This window comes from Schistocerca americana, chromosome 6, assembly GCF_021461395.2.
Source record: "Schistocerca americana isolate TAMUIC-IGC-003095 chromosome 6, iqSchAmer2.1, whole genome shotgun sequence".
NCBI classification, from domain to species: Eukaryota; Metazoa; Arthropoda; class Insecta; order Orthoptera; family Acrididae; genus Schistocerca; species Schistocerca americana.
The window spans coordinates 233,424,575-233,450,718 of record NC_060124.1 but is presented as its reverse complement, the minus strand read 5'-3'; the positions used below and the strand labels follow the sequence as shown (position 1 = coordinate 233,450,718).

The window sequence follows — 26,144 nt, the reverse complement described above, 5'->3', positions numbered from 1 at the left end:
CTGGTAACAATACGCCAGTCACTACTCTTGATGAAGTGTGGTATCGTGTCGAAGCTGCATGGGCAGCTGTACCTGTACACGCCATCCAACCTCTGTTTGACTCAATGCCTAGGCGTATCAAGGCCGCTATTACGGCCAGAGGTGGTTGTTCTGGGTACTAATTTCTCAGGATCTATGCACCCAAATTGCGTGAAAATGTAATCAGATGTCAGTTCTAGTATAATATATTTGTCCAATGAATACCCGTTTATCATCTGCATTTCTTCTTGGTGTAGCAATTTTGATGACAGTAGTGTATTAATGCTTCTGCAGGGTTGTTTATTCTTATGTAAGTTCGTTTGTTTCAACGGTCAGTATGAATTTGAAAAAAAAAAAAAATCGTTTAGGGTATTAGGCCACGTCATTATGAAACATTAAAAGCTCTAAAATGCCGATGTTTCGACCGACTCTGTAGCGGTACTCTGCAGGGCGAATAACTGGTGGATTCTGGGCAAGGTCGCAGTGGATACACCAGTTCCCGTCAGATCACCGAAGTTCACCGCTGGCGGGCGTGGCCGGCACTTGGATGGGTGACCATCCGGGCCGCCATGTGCTGTTGCCATTTTTCGGGGTGCACTCAGCCGCGTGATGCCAATTGAGGAACTACTCGACCGAATAGTAGCGACTCCGGTCAAAGAAAACCATCATAACGACAGGGAGAGTGGTGTGCTGACCACGCGCCCCTCCTATCCGCATCCTCAGCTGAGGATGACACGGCGGTCGGATGGTCCCGATGGGCCACTTGTGGCCTGAAGACCGAGTGCACTGGGCAAGGTCTTCCCCTACACAGGTTGAACATCAATAAAACCGACAAACTGCAGGGACGGATTCCAGACTGGAAATAGAGAAACCTGTGTCCGGAAATGCATAGTTGCCACGGTAGATGGCGTTTACGAATGAAAGTGCCTCCGACCACGGGCCGTGTGTTCTTTGGGTGTTGTGTGAATGACGCAGCGAACTGTAAGCATCACAATGGTCCGGTATTCATGTCGGGAACAAGCCGAGATGGTGTTTGTGTACGGCCAAGCAGATGGAAACTGTCGAGAGGCAGCTCAGCTACACCGAAACAAGTACCTTCAAGGATACCAACCTCATCATACAACATTTCAAGACCTCTTTGGTTGGTTGTGTGATCGTGGGTTCTTTCAGACAGACGAACGTGCAGAGAGGTGGTTTTTGCAACAGACCATCACAATTATGGGATTTTTATCATAAGTCCTCTCTACCGACCGTAAAAAATGGTTCAAATGGCTCTGAGCGCTATGGGACTTAATATCTCAGGTCATCAGTCCCCTAGAACATAGAACTACTTAAACCTAACTAACCAAGGACATCACACACATCCATGCCCGAGGCAGGATTCGAACCTGCGATCGTAGCGGTCGCGCGGTTCCACACTGAAGAGCCTAGAACTGCTCGGCTACCAGCGGCCGGCTCCGACTGGAAAGGCATTGCTTTCCCCGAAAGTCTATAATATTTTTTTCTTTTGTGCATTACCTTGTCATAGTACGTATATATCATTTATTTCAACTATTCTTTATTTGTTAATACGTCACATTGTTTCGTCATTCATTTTGCTACTGTTTTATATTTTATATTGTACGAATATAAATGTTCTGGTTTTATACGCTTTGTGAATCTTTGATTAGGCTAGGAGAAGTACTGTGTCAGAGAGAGAGAGAGAGCGAACGACTATCGATAGAGAGTGTGCGAGTTGTTGTGGTATCGTGGACATTTCGCGAGTGGAGAAACGTTGAAAAGTTCGACGTGAAAGACGGTGATACGCCGAGGAACAATTAATTACAGTGCGTCCGCTGTGTTAATAGGAGATCGTGCATTATTAAGTGAACAGTAAAACCTGAAAAGTATATCGAGTGTTTGCGGTGACGATTTTACATACTGTGTGAACTTGTGACAATTAGCCGTGAACCAGACACCATTGTCATGTGGAGGCACTAACTGTTAGAATTGCGTGAAAGTGGAAAGAAACCAAAAATGTTAAGTAAAAGAACAGTGCTGTGATTTGATCAAGAAACATTTATTATATCATCCAAACTATCTTAAAGACGACGACGTAAATTGAACTAATGTTTAACGGACTGTTATAGTGATAAACACATGTGACTGTTTTCCTGTGGCAACACGGTGAAAGAACTGTGCGAAGTATTGGCATTAACCGGCTATATATCGTAAATACTAAAGACATTGCATAATTCCGACCTACCCGCACCGCGTGATTAATAAACTATTATAATGAAACGTCGCGCGCGTAACGATAACGCACACACTGGAACTATTATTATCGCGCCACTGCTGCCAGCTGATTCGACTACAACGGAGACGTGGACTATCGCCGTAATTGGAATATTAATGAAACAGGAGGATCCATCATTATCCTCGCGCCACGAACCAGGATTAACTTCACACGTCGTCCGCGAAAACCACCGCTGACGTCATCGCACTGCCTGCAGCAACAGTTTAGACATTAAAAGAAAATTATTACGCTCTCTCTCATTTCAAAATTAAAGACTATTGCAGTTAAATTATCTATTTTTAAAATACTGTCATAATATCAAGGTTCAATTTTGTTTGGTTCCAATGAATATCCTTTCCACTATTTCGTCTTGTTGACAGTGTTGAAAACCCGCCAAATTAAAGTTCAATTAATAATTTTCTTTCAAAATTCTTCTCAGACATTTTGCTGCTCATCATAGTTTTATTTTAATGTTCGTGTGTAACTTCTTTTGGAGGGAGTATATATTTTATTTTTTGTGCAGTAAAATTAGCTACCATAAAATTACGTATATTACCAGCTGATGCTGTCCGCCATTACTGCTTGAAAACTGACCAATAGTATTTTGCACCTATTTTCTCATTGGCTATCAGCTTCAAAACAAAATTACGTATTTCGTGGGCATCAAGCAGATACGCGAAGTCTATGTAGGCCCCTACAATAATTTCTTTTTTTTACTTTTGATGTTTTACTGGAATTATATTGACTTTAATTGTTCATTTGGCACCCATTAAAGTGATTTATCGCATCTATATAATAATTGTACTGAATTACCTAATTTATTTTTTTATTATGTAAACATTGGCATACCATATTTAGATTAAAATTGACATCTTATTGGCCCCACATAAGATTCTGCACGTTCTGACAAAGACTATGCCAAATTTTTTTTTCCTCGTCCATGACTAAGAGGGGTAGTCAGATTCCTCGTATAGGTCATGTTTTATTATTTAAAAGGTTTTTTTTCAGAAGTAGAGAACCAGTTTCTTTACACGACGAAGCAACCTTTGTCAGAACTGGCAGCATCGATCTTCATAATCGTCATCCGTAGGCTACAGACAATCCTCGGGGAATGATTGAGGCGTCTCATCAGCATCGGTTCAGCGTCAATGTGCGGGCAGCGATTCCTGGCGATAACATATCTGGACCGGTTATTATCCACAATGCCTCGGCGGTGGACCGTACCTGGACTTTCTGCGGAATACTCTGCCTCGGCTGCTTGAGAATGCGCCTTTGGCAATACGACGGGTTATGCGGTTTATGCCTGACAGAGCACCACCCCACTTATACATTACAGTTCGACGACACCTCAACATTATCTTCCCTGGACGTTGGATAAGACCTGGAGGCCCTGTAGTAAGGCCAGCTAGATCACCGGGCCTAAACCCCAGAATTTTTAGTTTTGGAGCCATCAGAAAAGCATTATGCTGAACCAGTTCTGATGTGCAGACACTTCAACAGCGTGTTCACGCCGGCCGGAGTGGCCGAGCGGTTCTAGGCGCTTCAGTCTGGAACCGCGTGACCGTTACGGTCGCAGGTTCAAATGTTCAAATGTGTGTGAAATCTTATGGGACTTAACTGCTAAGGTCATCAGTCCCTAAGCTTACACACTACTTAACCTAAATTATCCTAAGGACAAACACACACACCCATGCCCGAGGGAGGACTCGAACCTCCGCCGGGACCAGCCGCACAGTCCATGACTGCAGCGCCCAAGACCGCTCGGCTAATCCCGCGCGGCCGCAGGTTCAAATCCTGCCTCGGGCATGGATGTGTGTGATGTCCTTAGGTTAGTTAGGTTTAAGTAGTTCTAAGTTCTAGGGGACTAATGACCTCAGCAGTTGAGTCCCATAGTGCTCAGAGCCATTTGAACCATATTACCTTCGCTACTAAGGCAGGTGCTTCGTAGACAACAGTTTACTGTCAGCGAGACCTTGATGCCAAAAGGCAGTTCTATGGCCGCGTGAATATGCTTTTGAACCCGGCTCATGTGGAGTTCCTAGCTGGCGAACAAAAGCCACCAGATGGACTAGGATCTCTGGCAGCCAGGCTGACTGTAACTTGTGGCTATCCTCCCAGTTGAAGCTGTAAGGGGGTTTAATTTCTTCCATGTCCGCCTGTTTGGCTCAGTGGTCACGTTCTTGCCTACCATACAGCGCGCTCGAGTTCGATTCCCGGTCGAGTTGGGGATTTTCTGCGCTTGTGGTGTGTTGGATTGTCTTCCTCATCATGTCATCACCACAGACAAGCAAGTAGCCAAATGTGGCGTCACCTGAAATGAGACTTGCAACCCAGCAGCGGAAATTCTCCGGATGGGATCTCCCAGCCATCAATGCCACACGATAATCTAAAAAAAAAATGGTTCAAATGGCTCTGAGCACTATGGGACTTAACAGCTGAGGTCATCAGTCCCCTAGACTTAGAACTGCTTAAACCTAACTAACCTAAAGACATCACACACATACATACCCGAGGCAGGATTCGAACCTGCGACCGTAGGAGCAGCGCGGTTCCGGACCACGATCATCTCATTTCTTCGACAGTCTCTCTTATCTTACGCTGCTGCATCCACGGCACCGAGCAGGTCCTTGAAAACTAACAGATCGGCCACAGTCCTGAAAGTGTTCAACTGTAGCTGATTTGCTGTGTTGCTCCAGTCGTACATAGCGGTCCTCCTTTATCGCGCGAGTGGTAATCGGTCTCCCGGTTTCACCAACGTAGACTTCATCGATGTCATGTCGAAGTTCGTAGACACCTGCAGTGTGCAGAGCCAGGTATCGGATCTTGCGACCGCTCTGGAATACTGGTTTAATTCCTCCATGGGGCAGCATCTTGCCAATAAGGCCACTAACGATTCTCTTTAAATGTTAGCGAGCAACAAGAAGACGTTCTTCTGCTCCTTTGTTTGTTTTATCTTGGTATGTCTAATACTGTTTCGCGGTCCCCATGGGAACGATACGTAGTATATTCCTCGACGCCTCCCTTAACACTGTATTCGTAACTTTGCAGGAAGGCTTTCTAGTCGGTGTGTCTCTTAAAGCATCAGCCACTTCAGTTTCATCAGCATCTCTGTGACATTCTCCTAAGCGTCAAACAAATCCATGACTATTCGTACTGACCTTTTTATGCGTTCAATACCCCCTTTCCTATTTGGAAGGGGTCCTACATATGGAGCAATATTCTATGATGAGTCGTAAGAGCGTTTTGAAGATATTTTCCTTGTAAACTAATTCCCCCTGTCCTACACATTCCCCAGTGTAACGGGAAAGGAAAAAGCAGCTGAAAGTGGTTCTCTCTCTCTCTCTCTCTCTCTTTCTTTCTCTCTGTCTCTCTGTCCATATACGTATATATATATACACTGCGACTCCATAGACTGTGCCTGCGTGGTGGAGGGTGCTTTTCTCTGTTGCTTCCCTGGTGTACGACAGTGACAACTTCCGCAGCTCAAAATATATATTACTTTAGCGTGAGTAAATGACTCTGCATTCGGGATAACGTGCTGCGTCCAGCTTTTCAGGATAGATTCGATGTAGTTGTGTGTATCAAATTTCCTTTAGAAATCGTCGATGTGGTACTGAATCAAAAACTTTTGGAAAATTTTGAGACCTCTGACATACACTGTGCAATGATTTGCGAAGCATATGCGTGTAGAAATCGTTCAAGAAATTCTGTACCTCTAATTTTAGTCTTCATTATACTTGCTTTACTATACTCGTGGCTATGAACAGCACATTTATTCTTGTAACACTATCATAGGTCTTTTTCGGACAAATTATGAGATGCGTTTTTGTGGAGGTTATGAGTTCCTTTAGTCGACCTGCCCCGGTAGTAAATTGTGATATGTTTTTTCGAATCAGCAGAGCGTGCCTTTCCGTGCGTTTGTCACAGCAGAGAGCTGAGCGGAAGCTTGCTTTGTTCATCGACTGGCACGTGTTCATAACTTGCACAAAGCAGTGAGGTCAGGGAGTAACGTCCCGTCGACATGCAGGTCACTAGAGGCCACGCACTAGGTCACGCAAGGGAGCAGAGAGACGGACGAAATTGGCCGTAGCTTGTTGTGGGAGTGATTTAGTTACACCATTTTAAAGAAAGTAACCTTATCCTCAACCATAGTGCTTTAGTGGGTGTGGTTACGCCCTTGCCTCTTGCAGGCCTTTGAAGTGACGTACTCAGCCGGTGATTTGTGGTTTAATGTGGACTTGTAACCACTGCAGCTCGTGCGAAAATGAGCTTGTCCTTTTCGCACACGATATCGTGCGAGCCATGGATGACGGGCAAAAGGCAGATTCAATAGCCTTCCACATTTAGGGGACCAAACACTACCAGCGAAAAACACCTCCATACCGTACGTAATATAACCTCCCCTCTGCTTCTCTGTTGGCACTATATTGTGATGACAGGTAACGCCCTCCATGCATTTGTCATACACAAACCCTTCCATCGGATTGTCACAAGGTATGAAGTTACTCATCGCTTCAGATCACTCGTTTCCAGCCATCCACTGTCCAGTTGCATCGCTCTTTACACCACTTCAAGCGTCGCTTTTTATTGACTACAGAAATACAGGGGATAGGCAAAATAATGCGAACAGTGGTAGTAATGGGATGGTTGTGTCTGACGGTCAACGTAAGGCACGTGTCGCGTTGGACTGCGCGTGTTCAGTACGGACTAGGCATCAATGCAGGTTGTTTACGAGTAGTGCACATTTCGTATTTGCGTTCAGAGGCCGAGGTCGACTTGCAATGAAAGACCCAACAGAGTTCCAAAGATGGCAGAGTGTGGTAGCCCGATTAGCTGGAGCATCAGTAACCGAGACAGCCAACTTACTGAATGTCTCAAGAGCAACTGTTTCAACAGTCATGACAGCCTACACAAAACATGGAAAGACATCATCGTATAAACGTAATAGTGGGAGCAAATTAGAACTAAATGACAGAGAGCGTCGTACTCTGAAACGAATTGCGTCAAAACACCACAAAACTATTGCCGCTATAGTGACTGCAGAGCTCGATAGCCATCTTCGAGACCCCGTGTCTATCGACACTGTCCGCCGAGAACTCCATAAAGCGACTATTCGTGAACAAGATGCTGTACCGAAACCATCAGTAACGAAAACCAACCCAAAGAAGCACAAAACGTGGTGTCAGGAGCATAAATCCTGAACGGCTGATCAGTGAAAACACGTCCTATGGTCCGACGAGTCAACGGTTTCGTTTTTTCCGGCGTCGGGCCGGCTTTAAGTCTGGAGAACGCCAAAATAAGCCTACAATCCTCATTACTTGATTCCAGCGGTTAAGCACGGAGGTGGAAGTATGATGGTGTTGACAACCATATCATGGTATCTGAAGGTCCCAACATTACCGTCAAAGGTCGTGTTACAGCCAACGATTACGTGAACATTTAAGGGCCGACTTGGAGCAGGAGAGGCATCACAGGACATTTTAATTTCCACTGTCTATACTTTTACAGATAATTTCATAAAACTTTGTCAGCATGACCAGGAAGGATTCAGAATTTACACTCACAGCAGTGGAAGTTCGAAAACATAACAAAATATTTTTTTTTTACATATGAAATTACATAATTTTTTTCATTTTTAATGGCAGCATTTGTTGCTATAGGTACATTTTTCTTCACAAGTAAGAGAGATTCTTCGATGAATTTTGCGGCAGGTCGAGCTGCTATAATGGTTGCGGCGGAGATGGGGGCCGCAACCATTATAGCAGCTAGACCTGCCACAACGGAGACACGAGAGTACATGTGTACCGAAGCACAATAGTTAAAGCAGGCCAACTTGGGCTTCCGCAAGCCGGGCAGGTTTCACGGGACCCGTTCGCCTGCGCTATCAATACAACGTGACGAGCCAGGTACGTGTTTGCTTAGGTAATTTCACTGCAGTCATTTATCACAAGGTGGGAGCAGCAAACTGAACAAAATAAACTCAAGGGAGACTGAGGAGAAAAAAGGATCGGGGAATATATACCAGGGGTCTGCTCCTTGGGTGTCTATAATGAACAGTCTGTAGTTCCCAGTACCGAATTACAGATTAATTTAACAGTGGTGACCCAATCGTTTGTTCAGTTCCTTCTGCCAGTAATCGATTACTTAAAGTCTTCTAACCAGCACACTCTTACATTGCGAATAATCAAATTACATAACATAACGGATAATCACAAATTTAAGAAAAATTAGAATAGTTAATGATTAAAGCTAAGCCAAAATGTGAAATGGTTTGCGCGCCACTCTGATATACGTACTGCTTGTGTGAAGCCGCTGTTTAAGTTACGAGCCGCCATAGTAGCGGCTGGCTGTACACTGACGCGCCATTCACTGGTGTTGTAGGCTAGGCACGCCAGAAAACTGGCGCTCCACGTAAGCGACCGTGTCGCAGCCAACCGCTGGCGTCAGGGAAGTGCAGATTCTAATCTAATTTATGGGGCTCTGTTTGTGTTACGGGGGAGGGGGGGGGGGGGTGAGAGGGAACGTGTCATCGTGTCATACAGCAGTACAATACAACAGCGAAAATTGCGGCGCTAGGAAGTAAACATGAGATTATTCAGAAAATTAGAGAATATTCAGAGCAGTGTGTGAAGTGTTAATAGTTAGAACTGCAAGTCCGCCTGCTTAGCTGAGTGGTAACGTGTTTGCCTACCATGCAGCGTTCGCGGGTTCGATTCCCGGCCTCGTTGAAGATTTTCTTCGCTCGTCGATTGGGTGTTGTATTATCATCGTTCATCATCACTAACACGCAAGTCGCCCAATGTGACGTCACCTGAAATAAGACTTGCAACTTGGTTGCCGAACTTCTTCGGTTGGGGCCTCCCTGCCATCAATGCCACACTATCATTTTAATTTAGAACTGCAGACAATAGGACGTATGTTCAAAGAGTTTGTTGACGTAGAAATACCGTTCGGCAATGGAAAGTGGTGATAAACGGTTGTCGTGCGACTGTTTATTACCTTAGAGGATTTCACTGTTGACTTGGAGAACCCGATGGCTCGCGCAGCCGCCTAACTGGTCTAACAATACCACCACTTGCAAAGTAGATTAGAAATCAGATTAATAATGTTGCTCACGCAGTATATGTTCGCTTTATCGGGCAACAATTAAGTTATTGACTGTGGATGGTATCGTCAGAATGGAAATAATGAGGTCACTGTAAAAAAAGTCATTAATTTGGCACTTATCTTGAATGGATTCCCACGTAGATTTCGTCGAATTCCTTATGGCTCATCTTGTTGATTGCTAGAAGGTCCAGATCTGTATTTTAGCAATATTTGAAGACCTAACAAATGCGTTTTTCAGGAAATTCTTAATGATCAAACAATCCCAGATCAGAACAATGGCATGGTAGAAATAATTTTTGACTTGGTGTTCACGATCCACATTTTTAATAAACATCTTGTAAATTCACATATAGTTCCTCTTAATTGTCACATCATCAAGAAAATAGTTTTGTATCAATCTTCATATATTTAATTTCCACTTTAACCAAACACAAGACTTGACTGTTCTTTTACTAAGCGAAATAACAACTTAACTTCTGCAAAGTGAAACAAAGACTGCTCTGTGCGCATTTACGCCAAAACGGTTACAAGTAAGTCAAAAATTATGACAGTCTTACTGGAATGAATAAACACAAGAACCATATCACTGTAATATATCGATACATCGGAGTACCTATACATTAATAAAACCAAATGTGAATATTGTCACAAAAATATGTCTGTTACTTCGCAGAAAAGTAGTAAGATATTACTGGTATCGAGAACTGGGGTTGGAGTGCCGTAATGGTCACGTAAATAAAGAAACATGACACTGGAAACGATTTCTTCTTCAGAGGATATAGGCTCGTCGAACCACTGATCACCCCCGTGATGTATAGTGTCTACTCTTACATTTGGAATAACTGCCGATCTGTAGCCTTAAATGAACGCCAGCTCGAGGGTGCCACCCGCAGGGTCTCTGCTTGACCACTACCCAATTGCTTCCAGTTCTCCCCTTGATTTCTGTCGTCGTACCACGGTCCATCCAGACCCAGAACTCTACTTGAGTAGCTAGCGCTTGGATGTTGTTGCGTAGTCCAGATTTTTGGGACCCTTCTTGGATAAAAAGCTGACATGGCCGCCACCTATTCGTCAACTAAAGACTAGCAGCATGCAGAAACTGAATGCTCTCTGATATCTGCTGAGTAGTAGATCGCACCTTCTACATCATATTTACTAGGTTCTGGCCTCGTATCGTTTGGACCATAGCTGCCATGTTTATGAGTCAGCTGCACCTTTGGCTATTTAATTATTGGACCCAATCTATCAATGCCTTCTGAGTTAGTCCGGTAGACAGTCTCTTCACCAAATTGGGGATTTTACCTCTTCAGTCGCATTCGGAAGGGCGTCGGTTCAAACTCTGTCCGACCTTCCTGATTTAGGTTTTCCGTGATTTCCCTAAATCGCTTCAGGAAAATGCTGGGATGGTGTCTTTGTAAGGGTACGACCAACTTCCTTCCCCATCCTTCCCTACACCATTGGGACTGATGACCTCGCTGTTTGGTCCCCTCCCCCGAATGAACCAACCAACCAACTAACCAACATCTTCAGTTCCGAAAGTATCAACTCTTGCTCACTTCTACAACTATCGCCCGAAAATTTCCCAATCATCCAACGTGAAATATTCTTTTTTCATATAAGGAACGTCGACCACATAGTCCGCCCCTCCCCCCAACCTTGTGTGGGATTACCACTTTGAATACGCTTCGAGGCTCTAGGCTGGAACTTCCGCATACCCCCTTAGAATATGCGTCACGTGTTTACCTGCACAAACGCCCGCTTCGTTAGTACCCAGACCACGAATGAGGACTGATGAGTCTGAAGGACCTAAAGTGTCACTCGCCCCATGACATTTCGGCGTCTGTTTCTCTAAATTCTTCAGGGGTACCATCGTGCTATCACCATGTACAGTGACGGCTGTAAAGCCATGGACAGGATGGGATGTGCTATTACGTCTCCTGCATGTCAGGATTCGCTGCTGGGATGTGCAGTGTTTTTAACATTGATACTGATAACTATTGACAGACCTCTAAGTTTATTAAACAGAAATCACTCAATCGCGTTTTAATTTATAGTGACTCAATGAACAGTCTCCAGGCTATTAACCAATGTAACTCTTATCACCCCTCACAGGGTGCTACTCTTGACCTTGTCTCTGTTAGTTATACTGTTGTCTAGTTCTCTATCTGTTGGTCATAAAACATGTCGATATCCCCGGAAATGAACTGACCAACCATTTGGCTGGACAAGCACTTAGTTATTCGTGCCATTATTAGAAGCAAATTTGTTTTCATAATGAAAGTGGCCAAGTACCATTCTTTTTTCCGTTATGCTGCTTAAATCGTTTATCCTTTCTTTAACCTCTGGCATTGTTTATGTGAATACTGCCGAGTTGCACAGTTGTTTCTAGTCCACACTGAACTATAAGTTCCCCTGTAAATGGCTGAGTAAGTCAGTTCACATCTCGGAGGGAGGCAGGGGCACTCGACCACCGACAGGACCACACCTAGTGAAACAGAGTGGCTCTTCCAGTAAACCTTTGGGCTGACGACAGTTTTAGCTTGACCTTACAGTGTTTACGAGGATGCAGATTGCTTTGCTTGGTGATTGTGGCTCCAACTTTCATTTGTATATTCCCTCATGACAGTTAAATAACAAGCGCATAAGACCTGATATTATCGGCTGAGGGAGACGCACTGATCAGTGGTGATCTGCGTTATTTATTATAAACTTTTATTGTCTTGATCACAATAAAACGTAGTAACAACACTGCAATAACCAGTTTCGGTTTACTCGAAACGATCCTCAAATCTAAGGAAACAAACAGAAAAATTACCTTTCAGTTAATTTGGCTCCTAAAAAAATTAAAAAATATTTTTATAGGAGGATTAAAACAATAAGAGAGCCAATGTCGAAGCACGAGCAACGTGGGCGACGGGAAGACAATGAGTCTGTGTTGGCATCCTTCGAAGTAGAACACATTCAGAATGTGAATTTTTCTATCTATCGGCAAAGTAATTTGTTAAAATACTAAATTTTCTCTCTTTAAAGTAGGTCATCAAAAACATTAAAATAATAGCAATGACTTTAGTTTCGTTGCTCGTCGAGTATTAGCTCAGGAGAATCTTTCTTTTTACTATACATTTCGGTTTCTTCCCGTACATCTTACAACCTCCCTTCAATGCAGTGTGCCACATTTCCATATTTTTGTTAATATCTTGAACAGGATGGCATTCTGTAGTAATATGCACCCCGAAAGTTCCTTTATACTGCCAGCAGGTGTGTTCACTAAACTGTGTTTTGAAAGAGTGTTGCGTCTGACCAACGCAATATTGGTCACAGCCATTTCAGTTAATTTTATATGTTCCTGAAATAAGAAATTTATCGTGCTTGAGACCATTTTTGTGTCTAAGACGTGATTATAAGATATTGGTGGTTTGGAAGCCTGTCTTTAGGTTTGTTTTTCGAAAAAAATGTTAATTTTCAGTCATACTTAACTGTTGTATGTCGTGGCATCACACTTTGTTTTTAACTTTCTTTTATTATTCCTAGTCAAGGTGGTGTCATTAGCTTTTTGTGAGAGCCTCTGTTTTTTTACAGTAAATATTACTGACAGTAGCTACTGCAATCTGCTTTAAAATTTCAATTTCCTTCTTGGTCTCGTCCGGCTGAATAACTAACCACAAGAGACACTGGATGATAGATTTAAAAACTTTTTTTTTAACGCTGTGGGTGGTACGAATGTGTGCTAATTATAACGTTTCTGCACGTCAGCTTTCTCTATATTTCGAAGACAAGCTTGTCATTTTTGCCAATAATTTCCAGTCAAGATTATTAATACAATAATTCTGTTCAATTAAAGGAAAATTAATTTTTAGAGTGTGTATCACGTAATAAGGTTGTCTAATAATTTGTCATATTTGCTACTTTCTAGAAGAATTGTATCCTCTAATTATCGCTTGTAATACATAGTTTTCTTACTATAGCATACTACATTTTTGAAACTATTTGTTTTCCAGATGATTAATGAATATTTCAGCTAACGTGCCAGTTAGACTATTGCTCATAGCAAGTCCATCTTTTTGGTGATATACCTTTACATTAAAAACAAATAGGTTACACATTAGTGACAGCTCTAGCAACATTACCAGTTCGATGACTGTGGCTCTACTAATCTTATGCAACAATGAATTTGCCTTTACAAAACGTATACTTTCTGGGTTGGGATATTTGTATGTAAGTTGGCAATGTCTAGAGATGCTAATTTCATACCATCAAGGATTTTAATTTGTGCCAACATTTTAACAAGCTCATAACTATTATTTACACTAAAGAACTGTTGAAAATATAAGCCTCTTTTAATTTTTTATTTTGCACTTTATTCACTTCATAGTTCTCCTATCTATGAATTTTAATTTAAGATCTTAGCTGTGGAATACTGGGATTCACCATTCTAACAGACTTCTTCTTACTTGCTGTAAATAGTAATCTTCATCTTTTTATGGTGTTACGAAATACTTTAGAGGGATGTTTTTAATCTCAGTACTGCCATTTGCATTAAATGAGCACTCTGTTTTCTTAATATAGTCGCTATCGTTGGTAATGGCAACTGTGTTATCTTTATCAGTGTCAGTAATGGTGGCTCTCTCATTATCTTTTACTAAGGTTATTCAACATCTGATTGCTTTTATTAGTTGCATTGTTAGTATTATGCTGTTCTATTAGAAATTATTTGATTTTAACAGCGGTATCAGTTATATTGAATTTAGTCATCTTAACTACTTCAGTGGCTACTTTTGTTTGGGCATTAATTTCTTATTTTTAGTCAGCCTAAGCTCAGGACAAAATTGTAGCGTAAGATTTTTTAGCATAGCTTGCTCCTCAAGACTGATTGTTCTATCATAGAATGTGTGTACTTTTAGAAGTTCCTTTTAAAACATATTCTTATATATAAATTTTTTTGTGTCACCTATAAATGGGTTCTCATGCCAGAGAATATTAGTGTACATGGTTATGTTCAGACTGGACAGAACGTTGCGAAGTTGAAACTGTATTCTTGAAACCCCCCCCCCCCCCCATTCACGTAAGTCTTTAATCTTGTATAATTCATGAATTTTAATCTTCAACCACAGAACTCCACTTCTAGTTCTAACTTCCTGTGCTAATGGGGGAGTATCTAGTTTTAAACAATTTGTACACATCTCTGCATGCAAGCATGGACAAAGATTAGTCTCATACTGGTTTTTTATACCAATAGTCGCGTTTTGATCAGCCTTTCGACGATGACAAACTATGCTTAATAACGATGTTGTTGTGGATAACACTGTACTTAGGTATCAGTGATAGCACATTTTTAATGTTTTACTATTTTTAATGTTTTAATACCTTCATTAGGAAGTTTCCACACTAACAGAAAGCAATTATTATCTAACTGTTGATACATTTTTGTGATCAAGACCATTAAAATTTATAATAGAAAGAAATGCTTATAATGTAAGAAATGTTACTATTGTATTTTTCTGATTATTCATATACCGTATGACCCGGACACTGTTCGCATTCCTTTGATGGTTGTACTGGCGACTGTATTTATGTTTTTGTGTACAACGTTACAATAACATCGGTAATTTGTAGCTGACAGCAACTTAGAGACTCTAAAGATAATTCAAAGATACTATATGCACATATAAGTTGTTTCCACTGTAAGTCTGTTCTCTTGGGCACGCAGAAAAGTAATAGTGGTAGTATACATACGCCACATATCGTGGAGAATTTATCGCTATGAGTAGAACAGAGTTATTGTATTTTGTTAAGAACTAATAAATTTATCATTTAGAAAAATCTTGGAATGCCAGGGTCACAAGTGGAATAAAGTGAAGTATATCTTTAAACTGTGATTTTTTTATTGGTTCAACCAGCTGAAAAAATGCAACAAATCGTGATTTAACGCAAAAACTAGCAAAAACCTTAAAGGTTACATCACCACCTAAAGAGCCAGTAGTAGTAAGCAGTAATTTTACGCCATTTTCATAGTAGTCGGTGACGGTTAGTGTTATATAATTCCCTTGGTGTTTGTTTTAGTGGCTGTGATTATGCGTGTGTGTATATTTACATTTGAGACTTTTGCCTGAAGGTGAGCAGTACTAGAAATTGTAATCGCAATGGACAAAAAATTTAAAAAAATGTTTTGCAGCCATAAGGAAAATCGGCCGTATTTAAATTAAAGATAGTTCGAATCCCCCGCTTCTGAGAAGGTTTTCGAGAGGCTTACCTTCGATGTGAGGCAGATACCGAAATGGAAGTCCCCACTCAAATATCCCAATTAGGTCTCCCTTTGCGCTACTAACAGGTCGCCTGGAATTTATTTGAAAAGTCCCTGACTATACAATGCGTCATTGCTGGAACAGTCTACTGTAGATAAACAATGAAAAGTACACAAAAATGTAGTGAACGAGGTTTTCCTTGGTTACCTGGAAATCATCTCGCATTCACAAAAGTGGATTCGCATTGTTGCTTGAATACAAAGTTCTACAACAACCTACCTTGCTCCAACGAGTACAGAATGAAATATATATATATATATATATATATATATATATATATATATATATATATATATATATATCTGTGTGTGTGTGTGTGTTATAAGCAGTTGCACTGAAATAAGTGTTGTAGATTCTGCTGACTTCATCCTGACTCACGATCTTCCAGATGTACATGTAGATACTGCGAGTGTACGTATTTGGTGCATGACGTATCGCCTCAAAAATATGCACAAATAGATTCAGTTCAGTTCAGTTCAGTTTTATTCGTCACTTACATGAAGATCATGCTTGTTCATATGATATCGAGTATGTCAGTGTGATGAAGTGATAGTGTGTGATTTATCATATAACGATTGAATACAGATATTATAGAAACAAGATAGTACAGTTTTTAAAATACATTTCTATCCAAAATAACTGTCATTTGATTTTATCAGAATTTCAGTCACATAATGCATTTATCCATACGTCAAGTAAGCACATAGTATTTATTTATAGTTCATTTGGTGACATGAATCTATATGGTGTACAAAATGTACTACACACATGTCATTCATCGTCAAGTAAACACTAGATAGCATACATTACAAAAAAATACACATATAAAAATGTATCACTCTTTCACTTATAATCTGTGGGAACATTTAAATTGAGATATTTTATCATTTTATCAAATGTTCCAAGTCTCTGTAAAACTAATAAATGAAAGCCATTAGCTGTAATAAACTATAATGCAGCATTTAACTATCAAGTGCAGTACTTTAATGTTACGAAAAACAAAAAAATGAAATAAAAAGCCAAAAGAGAGCGTGAGAGAGAGAGATAGAGAAATATTCAAAACATTTGTAAACTATACAAAAGAAGTTGAAATACAGTTTAAATAAATAGACATGTAGTATTAGTAGGTACTACTAAGTCAACTGGGCAAAAGACGAAGGCGCGCTGCAAAGTAATACCTCTGAATTTTTTCTTCTCTTCTCGGTATTGGTTGAGATACCCTCCGCCGCTACACGACCCCGAATTGATACGTGTAACATGGCGATGTGTAACGTAACTATATCGGTGCGTGAGAAACTGTGTGTTGTAATCAAGTTTCTAACTACAAAAGACTTCCTCCACACATGGAGCACCCTCTCCATTAAGTACAAATATTGAACTTCGTTGATGACCCTGACTACGGATTTGGACTTGATTGTCGTTACGACGTGATATTGTTTGGTCTAGGCGCCGAGTATTTCACAATATATAAATCACTGTAGACATACTACACTACTGGCCATTAAAATTGCTACACCAAGAAGAAATACACATGATAAACGGGTATTCATTGGACAAATATATTATACTAGAACTGACATGCAATTACTTTCTCACGCAGTTTGGGTGCACAGATCCTGAGAAATCAGTACCTAGAACAACCACCTATAACCGTAATAACGGCCTTGATACGCCTGGGCATTGAGTCAAACAGAGCTTGGATGGCGTGTACAGGTACAGCTGCCCATGCAGCTTCAACACGATACCACAGTTCCTCAAGAGTAGTGACTGGCATATTGTGACGAGCCAGTTGCTCGGCCACCATTGACCAGACGTTTTCAATTGGTGAGCGATCTGGAGAATGTGCTGGCGAGGGCAGCAGTCGAACATTTTCTGTATCCAGAAAGGCTCGTACAGGACCTGCAACATGCGGTCGTGCATTATCCTGCTGAAAGGTAGGGTTTCGCAGGGATCGAATGAAGTGTAGAGCCATGGGTCGTAACACATCTGAAATGTAACATCCACTGTTCAAAGTGTCGTCAATGCGAACAAGAGGTGACCGAGACGTGTAACCAACGGCACCCCATACCATCACGCCGGGTGATACGCCAGTATGGCGATGACGAATACACGGTTCCAATGTGTGTTCACCGTGATGTCACCAAACACGGATGCGACCATCATGATGCTGTAAACAGAACCTGGATTCATCCGAAAAAATGACGTTTTGCCATTGGTGCACCCAGGTTCGTCCTCTAGTACACCATCGCAGGCGCTCCTGTCTGTGATGCAGCGTCAAGGGTAACCGCAGCCATGGTATCCGAGCTGATAGTCCATGCTGCTGCAAACGTCGTCGAACTGTTCGTGCAGATGATTGTTGTCTTGCAAACGTCCCCATCTGTTGACTCAGGGATCGAGACGTGGCTGCACGATCCGTTACAGCCATGCGAATAAGATGCCTGTCATCTCGACTGCTAGTGATACGAGACCGTTGGGATCCAGCACGGCGTTCCGTATTACCCTCCTGATCCTACCGATTCCATATTCTGCTAACAGTCATTGGATCTCGACCAATGCGAGCAGCAATGTTGCGATACGATAAATCGCAATCGCGATAGGCTACAATCCGACCTTTATCAAAGTCCGAAACGTGATGGTACGCATTTCTCCTCCTTACACGAGGCTTCACAACAACGTTTCACCAGGCAACGCCGGTCAACTGCTGTTTGTGTATGAGAAATCGGTTGAAACTTTCCTCATGTCAGCACGTTGTAGGTGTCGGCACCAGCGCCAACCTTGTGTGAATGCTCTGAAAAGCTAATCATTTGCATATCACAGCATCTTCTTCCTGTCGCTTAAATTTCGCGTCTGTAGCTCGTCATCTTCGTGGTGTAGCAATTTTAATGGCCAGTAGTGTACGTAAACGCCGTCGACTACACGGACAGGAATCGGAATACAAGCAGTACATCGTTCCCCAGGTCGTATGTTTAGGAAAACAACGGATTCCAGAACAGCAGAACAGGCATCCATCAGTGTTTCCTGGAGACGCTGTTTAGGATCTGATGAAACGATTTAAAGGATTCGACGTAGCTGCCATATACAATAGGCAAGCTTACATGATGTGTCTCACAAATGTTTGCTTTTACTTGGACGGCACACCCCAGCGGTGCTTGGAGATCAATGAAGAGAAGCTCAGTAACTGGGACAAATTCTAGGCAGAATTGAAGAAAATATTCGTCCGAATTGATGGTATATGTAGGGCTTGGCCAGAGCTGAAAATAGCGAGTGGGAGATGGAAATGGCCAAGTGTATAGCAATCCTTGCCAATATTTGACGAAATTTTGTGTTGTGCTTGGTTTGCTGCTAAAACGTACGATGAGAGAGAATCTTTTATGAAAACTAGCTTTTTTCTGTAGAAGCTTTAAAGCAACACGTAATTGTTAAAACGAGGCGTTTATAACGTGTGGAAGATGCCGAGAAAATTGTTGCTTCCCCTGTCTGTAAGATGAATGCCACTCCAGCAAATGTAAATCATCAACTGTAAAATATTAATGGTATCTAATTTTATATACGAACTATCACGTGTACACACAAGAGCCCCTTCATGGAAATTTATTTGCAATCCCGAATTTCACTTTGACTTTCTTTTAACTTTTCTTATTAAATATTAATAAATGCAATGTACTGAGCATTATTTCCATTCATCTGCAGTGTAAGTAACGTAAATTTTGAAAGTAAAAAATTAAACAATTTTGGCATAAGGACTCGACACACGTACCTTGAATTACTGGTCTGTACTCTACTTTGCACCAGCCGCTGCCTGCAGATGAAACTAACATAAATGGCTTATGCTCCTCTGAACCGCACCAAGAGTGCTATTCTTTTCTAAAAGATTGGCCATCTGAAGTTTCCACTTTTATCACCTTCGTTTCTGACCATGCCCTGCGTATGCCGTAAGTTTGGACGAAATCGGTGACGAGTAGGCGCGGTCGCCTTGTTAGCGCCATCGATGAAGAATAACTGTCGAACTGCCAGTAGTATCTAGACTGACCGAGGAGCAACGTCGGCCAGTGTTCGCCGTTCCGACACAATTTCCGGACGCTTCAGAATCCGCAGTTGAGAGAAGACCGACGAAGCGGTTTCTGATAAAACACCATCTGAAAACACTGGGGATCATCCAACAATCAGCGAGCGCTCGTATAAGATGTCCGCTGAACGACGGGATAATATACGAGGAAGTGGAGAAGATTCTGCAAGATGTCGTCCTTGTCAAGTGTAAGGGAGGTACAATGGCGTTTGTGCGTCGACTACCGGCGACAGAACACGATCACGAAAAAAGGTGTCTACCACGTGCCGTGTATTGATGATACCGTAGGGTGCTTGTGACACATTTCAATTTCAATGTTTGGAAATGTTTGCTTTTAAAGTTTTGAGGTTATTTTTTTGAATGAGTCACTGTAGGCATGACGTAGGAATGAACATATTTGTGTGTACGAGGTAGAATTCATATACGATAATAATTTTAAGCACACCGACAAAAAATTTTAATAGTTAGGCACCATGTCCCGGGCACATATCGGTAGATGTAGTCAGATGGGCAGTGGTGGCTGTCGCTATATTTATGAATAGCTGTATACCTTAAAGTGGACAGTGTAGAATCAATACATTTTGAACAACGTTCGGTGGGATATACACCAGTTTTTATGTTTACGTACATACGTCACTGCAGCAGTAAGGTTATTTTAAAACATTGACGACTGTGGAATGTAGTTCTCGCTCGTGTTTAGTACGACAGCGGTTACGTGTTAAAATGATGGCTACCCACAAGCGTGACAGTGTAAATTTACGAGTGCAGAAATACGCACTTGAAAATGGCAAACAGCCAAAATCAGCTGATAGTGGTACGAATAGCAGTGAGTGTATAATTGCCGTGTGGAAACTGGAGTTTTCTTTCGTTAAACACTTTACTTACAACTATCCATTGTGCCGTATGTCCATAGCGATTGATTCCAATACTTTTGAAGCTTTAAAAAATTAATTCCGCTATGTATGTAGTAAATGCAAGATCATTTACATATAAGAGAAATAGTTAAGCTAATATTGCACCTTGTGAGCCACGATGATTTTCTCCAAATTACAAAAATGCCCCCATCCTATTGTTGTTGTCTTTGATAATGAAAATTTTGATGATTTTTCTTCATTTTTGTTAATTGGCACTATCAAATGCCTTTGATAGGTCACAATAATGTCTTCCTCTGCTTTTTGGTTACCTGACTTGTAAAATTTGGCGAGTGACTGCGTAAATGATTGGGAATGCCTGCGTTCTTTATATCTGCGATGTTCGACTCTTCGATCATATTTCATCATCATATGCTATGCTATCCATACCTTCTGTCTTCTCTACTGTCTTATGAACGTACACTGTCCCCCATATCTCTTCTCGACCTTAACGTTCTTGTCTGAACAACACAGCGGAAACACCTGTTCCCATCAGAGCAAAATCCTTTCTGTCCCACTCCATCATTTAGCCACATTCTCGAAGTCTTTCTCAGTAGCAGGAATGATACTCTGGAATAATCTCTCGCATTATATTAGAGAACTGAATAACATTTCCAGATTCAGGAGTCGGATAATAACATATCTACAAAGATAACAATAATGGTTACCATTGTCCCTGCACGTACTCGTTACCCTTGCACATCCTTCTTTCCAAACAGATCTTCCTCATTTCCCAGTATTTTTAGCTGGTGTAGTTTCCTTAGATTTCGTTTCCCCATAACTCGCTATATTAGAAAACATCCATTTTGTCCACTAAAAATTCTTTTTATATCTGACACTATCATTATTGTCATTATCATTATTATTACTGTTATTATTGTTGTTACCACTATTAGAGCACAAGTACTGCCAGCATTAACGTGATTAGTTCATAGGCAGTATTATTTACTCACATTGTTGGCATAGACACTCAAATAATTTTAACACTATTTGTCACAAGAATTATTATTTCTTAGGAAACTACGACGAAAAAAAAGTACTGCAGTTGTGAAACTCTTGTCCGATGTAAGAGAGGGCCCCATGGCCGTAATCAGATCTAGTTAATGGAGGAGGAAATTAATGTCCCGTCAACAACGACGTCATTAGAGACGGAGCACAAGCTCGGATTAGGGAAAGATGGAGAACCAAATCGGCAGTGTCCTATTAAGGGAACCACCCAGGCATTTGCCTGAAGCGATTTAGGAAAATCACGGAAAACCTAAATCTGGATGGCCGGACGGGGATTTGAACTGTCGTCCTCCCGAATGCGAGTATGGTAACCACTGTGCCACCTCTCTCGGTATCAGGTTAAATAAATAAACAATTGGCATTATCATTTCAGCAATAGCTCCAAAATCCGAATTGTTATTTACTTAGAATATTATTATCAATCTGCAACCGCCGCTGTGCTAGGTTATATCACTTGCTCAACATTTTTAGAAAAGAATCTCGGGTGTGAAATAGGTTGGTAATCATTGACATTAACTTTGCTCTATAGGGGTTTAATTAGAGAATAGTTTAGTCTCACTGAAAAAATATCTTTAGTGATATATTACATATTTCAAAAAGGCTAGTACTTGCTATGTGACAACTCCTTACATATGACAACGTGTCATAAATCCTGTCACCAGCTAACAAGGTGTATTGCGCCTGAATGTGATATACTGTTGGACTGAGACCACAAACACTTGAGAACGCTCTCTTTGGAGGAGAAATCTGAGCATCGAAGGCCAGGGCCATAATCACAAGCATCTTAGCGATTCGTCATTTCAGATGAGAGGCAGCAAGAAAATACAACCTTGCCAGGTAGATGGCTTTACAGTTGGGAGCGCATCATCTCCCTCCGAACGACTCTTCTCTCACTCATGCGTGTGTACGCCGCAACAGTTTAGGTGATGTAGAGCACACCACACATTTTCCAGAATGAAATTTTCACTCTGCAGCGGAGAGTGCGCTGATATGAAATTTCCTGGCAGATTAAAACTGTGTGCCGGACCGAGACTGAAACTCGGGACCTTGCCTTTCGCGGGCAAGTGGAAGTGGGGCTTTCAGGACGGGACGTGCGTCGTGCTTGGGTAGCTCAGACGGTAGAGTAATTGCCCGCGAAAGGCAAGGGCCTGAGTTTGAGTCTCGGTCCGGCACACAGTTTTAATCTGCCAGGAAGTTTCACACTATACATTTGTTATGGCGTTTGGTACCGAGGTGACCTTGCTGAAGGACTATGGAAGCCATGTGTGCTTAAATGACCCGCCCAGCCAAGCACACTTATTACGCCGGCCTGTATTTGTTTTCTCGTAACGTTCTCTGCCCTCAAACACTCACGCAAATACATCGATCATCAGTGATCAATGCTACCTGCCATTAGTCTTCTAGCTGCACGCCACTTCCACATACCAAGAACGTCGTTCGTTGGACATTTTACTTCACAACTGGGCTCCACAATCATAACAACTCAAATAATAACAGGACAGCGACTGCATAGGATTTTGTATTGTTTGGTTGTGCCGGGCTGGCTCCGGACCATATGCCCATCATCAGTGGCACACTGTTGGTGTCTTTACGTCACATGAAGAATTTTTGAGACATGACTACAGTAATATGTAAATGTATGTTACTGCACGCCTCACGCAGTAAAAACACACTGCCAAACCATATTAACGCCAACAGAATAACTCAAGTGAAATTCATGTAGTTATCGAATGTTTTTTAAATAGTCTGTTCACCTATTCTGAGCAAGCTCCATTGCCCTTGCTTCACTTTTATTGATGTTCATCCTACAGTCTATTTTATACGACCCATTCTGTCCCTGTCATACGACAGTTACAATGTCATCAGCAAACAGTAAAAATTTTATTACTTGTCCCTAAGTTTTAACTCCTTTTAGAAATTTCTTGTTATTTTCCTCTTCAGTATGTTCTACGTACACGTGGAATAGCATTAGAGATACGCTTCAGCTCTGTCTCTCATTAAGCCATCGAATCTGCAACCACCTGTGTGGTTCAAATGGCAGAAGCGGAAACAACATCTTGGAGTGCTGACGGTGTAAAACCCGTCGTCCTAACCAGCGTGGGATATTTTACCCCTATCCTAATGCTTACCGTGCAAATCACACTTAAATGTTCGGCGGAGTATTCATAGAATGACTTTCAGATTATCTTTCTAGTATTTCACCCTCCAGTAGGAAGGGGGAAAGTGAACACCAAAATCTTTTCGTGTGAAATATATCTTGTAAAAGACGTATAATTTTTTATTTTCTATCTTATCATGAAATAATTACTCTGTGTGAGAACCATGTAATAGAAAATGAACGTAATATGGTGTATAAGTGAAATAATACTGGTTGTAATACATAGACTGCGTTCACAAGCAATGCCAAGTACAATTTTTAAAACTCTTTCAATTTTTTTCTTAAATAACAGTTGAGAAACGAGGACTTCCTCTTCTCGTAGTCACTTCAGTTGTCTCTTGCGAAGTGACTGAAGGTACGTGTTGGGCTTTATGTACTTTTTCAATTACTGAATAAGAATTATTATTCTCCAGCTAAATGTGTACGCGGTCATTTGTAGAATCCCTTTAGCGAGAATGCATTAATTTTGTTGTATGAGGTTTATGTTTCAGGAAGATGTATCATGATCGTGCACTAATTGTTTGAGAGCAGAGCGACGGATGGCTTATCGCGTCGTGTCGTACCTGTACTTTCTACATTCGTTTCTACGAAAGCCGATTCAATACTCATTACCAACTTTTATGTGGAAATTATAGTAGTTTCATGGTCAAGATGCTTTCAAACAGTGAAGACGTACAATGGCCACCAGGAGCCTGATACACCAAAAGATAGAGAGCGATGGCAGAAGAAGGGTAATGGTTATGAAATATGATACGATAAGTAATTCCAATTTGAAGTGTGTCAAAGCAGTAAGCGTATCATGTCATCGCATTTGTGACGTGTCTCTTCCGAGGCAAACCTCTCTTAATGCATTGCATACTTTTTACCAGATTTAAATATTTCTTTCACTTTTTATTCTGTCAGTCTGGAAAGATACAAGTGCGTGCTTTGATTTCTCTTATTTTATTAAGATGGCCATTTCTCACTAGGTAGGTTTTACGTTCGAAGGAGAAATTTGAAATTTCGTCAAAGCTCTCGCCGCAACGAAAAATGCCTGTGTTTTAGTGACTGCAGCCCCAATTCGCTTATCAAATCCGTGACACTCTCTCCCCTATTTCATGATAATACAAAACGAGCTGCACTTCTTCTAAATTTTTTTATATCCTTCGTCAATCCTACCTGGTAAGGATCTCATGCCGTGCAGCAGTACTAAAGAAGGGGACAGACAATCTACATCTACATTTACATCTACATGGATACTCTGCAAATCACATTTAAGTGCCTGGCAGAGGGTTCATCGAACCACCTTCACAATTTTCTGCCGGCCTGAGTGGCCGTGCGGTTCTAGGCGCTACAGTCTGGAGCCGAGCAACCGCTACAGTCGCAGGTTCGAATCCTGCCTCGGGCATGGATGTGTGTGATGTCCTCAGGTTAGTTAGGTTTAATTAGTTCTAAGTTCTAGGCGACTGATGACCTCAGAAGTTAAGTCGCATAGTGCTCGGAGCCATTTGAACCACAATTCTCTATTATTCCAATCTCGTATAGCGCGCGGAAAGAATGAACACCTATATCTTACCGTACGAGCTCTGATTTTCCTTATTTTATCGTGGTGATCGTTCCGCCCTATGTAGGTCGTTGTCAACAAAATATTTTCATATTCGGAGGAGAAAGTTGGTGATTGGAATTTCGTGATAAGATTCCGTCGCAACGAAAAACGCCTATCTTTTAATGATTTCCAGCCCAAATCCTGTATTATTTGTGTGACACTCTCTCCCATATTTCGCGATAATACAAAACGTGCTGCCATTCTTTGAACTTTTTCGATGTACTCCCTCAGTCTTACCTGGTAAGGATACTACATCGCGCAGCAGTATTCTAAAAGAGGACGGACAAGCGTAGTGTAGGCAGTCTCCTTAGCAGGTCTGTTACATTTTCTAAGTGTTCTGCCAATAAAACGCAGCCTTTGGTTAGCCTTCCCCACAACATTTTCTATGTGTTCTTTCCAATTTAAGTTGTTCGTAATTGTAATACCAAGGTATCCAGTTGAATTTACGGCTTTTAGATTAGACTGATTTATCGTGTAACCGAAGTTTAACGAATTCCTTTTAGCACTCGTGTGGATGACCTCACACTTTTCGTTATTTAGTGTCAACTTCCACTTTTCGCACCATTCAGATATTTCTTCTAAATCGTTTTGCAGTTTGTTTTGATCTTCTGATGACTTTATTAGTAGATAAATGACAGCGTCATCTGTGAACAACCGAAGACGGCTGCTCAGATTGTCTCCCAAATCGTTTATATAGGTAAGGAACAGAAAAGG

At 41.4% G+C, this 26,144-nt stretch overlaps 1 protein-coding gene across 2 annotated transcripts in view; it reads right to left on the bottom strand.

The window, feature by feature from the left end:
• The window catches only part of LOC124619870 (fatty acid 2-hydroxylase), a 504,251-nt gene that overhangs the window by 261,871 nt on the left and 216,236 nt on the right, over positions 1 to 26,144 (bottom strand). The window contains exon 1 of one of the 2 annotated variants that reach the window (XM_047146490.1): positions 8,590 to 8,662. The exons of the other annotated variant lie outside the window; for it this stretch is intronic. The gene's annotated coding sequence lies outside the window, so the exon portion shown is untranslated. Of the gene's footprint in view, positions 1 to 8,589; positions 8,663 to 26,144 lie in introns of those variants that run through there. 2 annotated transcript variants of the gene reach the window in all.